Here is a 5509-nt window from a genome sequence, read left to right as displayed (position 1 = left end):
TAATTTTTTGAGTATTTTCTGCCGAGTATATTATGTTTCTCCCAATTTTCGTACCAGTTACCTTTTAATTCCACATGTTTACGTAACTTTCTGTTTAAATCTTCGCCTAATCAGTAGCTTCCGTTCCTTTGTTTTCACTCAGACAGGCGATATTTGCTCACTTTGATAACTTTCTCAGCCGTTTTTCCTCTCGTTTCGTTTCTAATCAGCGTTATTTGAGCAATTACATTTGTTTATCAGACTGGCGGATCCTCACAGGCCAGCGGGAACATGGGAGCAGTCTTCCAGTCAGCGCCTCACGGGTTTCTGCAAGACTATGGCCTGTATTCTTAACCCCTTCAATACTGGGACGCATTTTTACCTTGAGATTTGTGTACGATTAGACCATTTTGTTGACATTTGGAAGGGTCTATGGGGGGGCAGAAGATTAATGGTCACAGTCTTCACTATTTTGATCCTCATATGAGATTCTGAAGCTATATAAAACAACTAAATACTAAGCAGAATTAATATGAACACACGTTATACATGGTACTGAAGGATTTTTGCCTCTTTCACCATCATTACTTTCCAAAGGCTCTAGATGAAGACACTCGTGTTTTTTTGGGGTATTGTTACCGTTCTGGTGATGGCTTAGAAAGATATCTGGTTAATTAAAAGAAGAAACTGTCTTGAAAATAAGGCTATACATAGTTGTTTATAGTTGTCTCTGTGGCTTTGGAAAATTGTCGTGGTGAGAGAGCAAGTGTTTCTGAAAAGGGGCCTCTGAATACGAGTATTTCTTCCATCACTTCCCTTCTACGCGACGTTATGTGACCAGTTATTTCATTTCTCTGGCCTGTGAAGATCGAGGGGAATGCGTAAACGTCTTCCAGTCATTGCCACCACTTCAACACTGCTATAACACCCCCTACACTACTTCAACACTGCTATAACACCCCCTACACCACTTCAACACTGCTATAACACCTTCTACACCACTTCAACACTGCTATAACACCCCCTACACCACTTCAACACTGCTATAACACCTTCTACACCACTTCAACACTGCTACAACACCCTCTACACCACTTTATGGATGTTCTGAATAGACGAAGATATGTTGTGAAAGGTTATTCTCTGCTATTTTTGATTGGTAGAGGAGGAATATGCCCCCACTGACGCTATTACGAAGAGGTCTTGGAGTGGTGAGAGTTCTGACGGAAGGCGATCGCGAGGCTGGTGCGTAAGGTTGTCTTCCCTCTCGGTGGTGTAATAGTAGGTTCAGAAACCCTTTGCGTGCCCATTAGTTACCCTCGATTCTCCACTAATGGCTGGTAATGGCATAATGACTCTGTTTTTTTTTCTTTTCTATTTTTTATTTTTTACTTCCGCGTCTCTCTCTCTCTCTCTCTCTCTGTGGGAATACAAATAACGGTGATTGGCAGCCGTCCCGCTCGTGAGATGCTCCCAAAGGTGGCCAAACTCGTGCACGGGACGGTTCGTGGGACTCGGATTTCAACATAAAGAAAATACCTGGAGTTTCTCTTTTTTTTTTTTTACCGAATTTTCGTGTCTTTTTATTTATTTATTTTTTCATAATTATTTTTCTGCATGACGTTGGTGTAATATTATCAACATATTTTCTATTTTGCATTGTGGAATATATATCATTTTTTTTCTGTATCGATAATTGAATGAGTGTTGGTGTTATTAGTATTGTTGTTGTTGTTGTTGTTGTTGTTGTTGTTGCTTTTTTTAATCAGTGAGTGAATGAGGAGGAAAATGAAGGAGTAGTAATGCAAATAGGAAAGTGAGGTATGAAATAAAAAAAAAAGAAAAAAAAGAGAAGGAAAAAATAAATAAGAAGGAAACTAAATACCTAATTAAGAATAGAAAAGAAAATGGTATAAACACACACACACACACACACACACACACACACACACACACACACACACACACACACACACACACATCGCATGGTAATCAGAGCTAATAGTCAGCAGCTCTTTACTTACAAGACCTTTTATTCGGCAATCAGCGCTGCCTTCTGAATAAAGCAGTGTTTGTATTACCTACAACACTATAGTAGGTTGCCGAGACGGAGGAGGAAGAGGAAGAGAGGGCGTAAGAAGACAAGGAGTAAGAGTGTGGATTAGATAGGGAGGAGGAGGAGGAGGAGGAGGAGGAGGAGGAGGAGGAGGAGGAGGAGGAGGAGGAGGAGGAGGAAAGGAGGAGGAGGAAGAGGAAGGTGAGGAGGAGGAGAAGGAGGAAGAGGAGGGTAAGGAGGAGGAGGAAGGTGAGGAGGAGGAGAAGGAGAAAGAGGAGGAGGGTGAGAAGGAGGAAGAAAAAAGAAAAAAGGAAAAGGAGAAGGATTTTGATGAGCAGTAGAAGCTGATGGAGAGAAAAACGCTTATAATCTCTAACCATAACATTGTGTGTGTGTGTGTGTGTGTGTGTGTGTGTGTGTGTGTGTGTGTGTGTGTGTGTATGTCCGTCCGTCCAATTTAAGCCCTATCGATCACGCAGGACCCAGGATGTTGATAACGTCACCCAACTCCTCTCCCTCTCACCTCTCCCAGCTCTCTCTCTCTCTCTCTCTCTCTCTCTCTCTCTCTCTCTCTCTCTCTCTCTCTCTCTCTCTCTCTCTCTCTCTCTCTCTCTCTCTCTCTCTCTCTCTCTCTCTCTCTCTCTCTCTATCTATCTGGCATCTATCTGGCACCTTCACCACCACCACCACCACCACCACCACCACCACCACCACCACCACCACCACTTCCATGATCTTACGAGAAAAGTAATGAATAAAAAATCAGGCTTCCTAGAATTTTACATCCACTCTACCCTCATAAAAAATATATTCACGTTTTTTTTTTCTCTTCATTCGTATGTCGATAGATTCTGTAAGTGAAAGAATAAAAAAGATCATTTCAGATAAGTCCTGATTATTGAAGGAATTTTGTGTTGTTTTATTTTGGTTTAATTATTTATCTATTTACTTGTTTAATTATTTTTTAGTGTTAGTTTGGAGAGATATGTATTTGTGTTTTCTCTCATATGTTTTACCGATTTGGTTTACACTTGAAAGATATTTTGAGGGATCCTAACACACACACACACACACACACACACACGGCCCGGTAGCTCAGTGGTTAGAGCGCTGGCTTTACAAGCCAGATAACCGGGGTTCGATTCCCCGGCCGGGTTGAGATATTTGGGTGTGTCTCCTTTCACGTGTAGCCCCTGTTCACCTAGCAGTGAGTAGGTACGGGATGTAAATCGAGGAGTTGTGACCCTGTTGTCCCGGTGTGCGGTGTGTGCCTGGTCTCAGGCCTATCCGAAGATCGGAAATAATGAGCTCTGAGCTCGTTCCGTAGGGTAACGTCTGGCTGTCTCGTCAGAGACTGCAGCAGATCAAACAGTGAATTACACACACACACACACGCTTCTGGTTATGAATAATATAATTCACGGGAGGTTTTGTATAGAAATTAATTCAATAGTAAAATTCCGTCTGTCAGGGAGCTTCGGCTCGACAAACCGTGATATTTTATCTACATGAATTGACTTTTTCATGTAACTTTTTTTTAATGGCAATAAACTTTGCTTTACTTTTACTTTACTTTACTTCACACACACACACACACACACACACACACGGCCCGGTAGCTCAGTGGTTAGAGCGCTGGCTTCACAAGCCAGAGGACCGGGGTTCGATTCCCCGGTCGGGTAGAGATATTTGGGTGTGTCTCCTTTCACGTGTAGCCCCTGTTCACCTAGCAGTGAGTAGGTACGGGATGTAAATCGAGGAGTTGTGACCTTGTTGTCCCGGTGTGTGGTGTGTGCCTGGTCTCAGGCCTATCCGAAGATCGGAAATAATGAGCTCTGTGCTCGTTCCGTACGGTAACGTCTGGCTGTCTCGTCAGAGACTGCAGCAGATCAAACAGTGAATTACACACACACACACACACACACACACTATTTAGATGGATATCGTAAAAAAATACAGCATATTCACTAGCATTCGAATAATTACGAAAATCATCCGTATATTTCGAGTACTCTGTTGAATAATGTGAAATATATTCACAGAAACAAGAGTTCCTGGGTGGACGTGTGTTTAGTGCAGGTTTTCAGACTCACTCAATCACTTACATACTTTTATCTTATGAAGAATATGGGAAGCGCTGTCCAGTTTCCACCCATTAGCAGCGCAGGCAGTTTTATTTATAGTGGTAGCCATATTAGGGCCCATATCACCACCCAAACGCATCTTTGGTGTAAGGCAATTACACCTCCATATAGAACCTGGGTATCATGGTGACATGCAGGTAACTTTTCACCACTCGACAAATGATAAAGTTTCAAGGCGGTGGGATTCCAACCTACTCATGGACGTCTGCCCGATCCCACACTCACCACCTTATCCACTTGTTAGTAGTAGACGATGACCAAAATATGATAATATTAGTGATGATATTGGTAGTAATAATAATAATGACAAAAATAATATTAACATAATATACTAGTAATAATAATAGTAATAATAATGATAATGGTAATAATGATAATGATAATAATAATAATGATAATAATAATAATAATAATGATAATGATAATAATAATAATAATAATAATAATAATAATGATAATAATAATAATAATAATAATAATAATTATAATGATAATAATACTGATAGTAATTGATAATGATGATAATTGATAATGATAACAGTTGTGGATATGAAACAATGAAATGCATGAATATACTAAGTATATGAATCACAGTGAATAGGTGAATAAATAAAAATAAATAAATAAATAAATTATTGCGACAGTACTTAATAGATCAACTTTAACGTTATGACTGGAAATAAAAAAAAATCAATAACGACGTCCTACATTCAAGTTCAATATGGAATGAAAAAAAAAAAAAGTAAACTGACACTTTGAGGAAAGAAATTCGTGGCAAGCAGGTATACTGAATCATAATCTGTGACACGTTCTGTGAACCAGCAGAAACTGTGCCAGTGGCGCACCGTGAATGTTCACTATCACTGCTAGTCCTGGAACACATCGTTAGTGCAGCGGCAGTGAAGTTACAAGTTCAAATGAAACAGTAAGACTGTAAGAGGCCAAAAGAACGATCTGAAAGACTGAGCAGCTGCCATGTTAAGTATGTATATATGCTGTGCTGTATTGTGCGTAAAGGCGTCCAAGAACAATGTTATCAGTGTTAAAGATTGGTTTGCATGTGTCCAGTGTTCCAAGCTTCTTGGATATTAAAGAGACAGTTCTGAAGATATGATTTTCAAAAGCCAACTAGCAATTTAAAGTTACCTGCAGCAACTCTGCGGAACTGCAAGACCAGTTATGATATCAGGAAAGGAAGTGGATATCCTTGAACTACTACAGTAATACTTTCGGCCTTGCTAAAATCTGATTTCATATCACAACGTTGACATCAAGTGAGGATCAATTCAAGATCTGTGCTCACGGAGAAGCCACTCGCTGAGGATCACGG

This window comes from Portunus trituberculatus, chromosome 47 (genome assembly GCF_017591435.1).
Source record: "Portunus trituberculatus isolate SZX2019 chromosome 47, ASM1759143v1, whole genome shotgun sequence".
NCBI classification, from domain to species: Eukaryota; Metazoa; Arthropoda; class Malacostraca; order Decapoda; family Portunidae; genus Portunus; species Portunus trituberculatus.
This window is presented reverse-complemented; position numbering follows the sequence as displayed.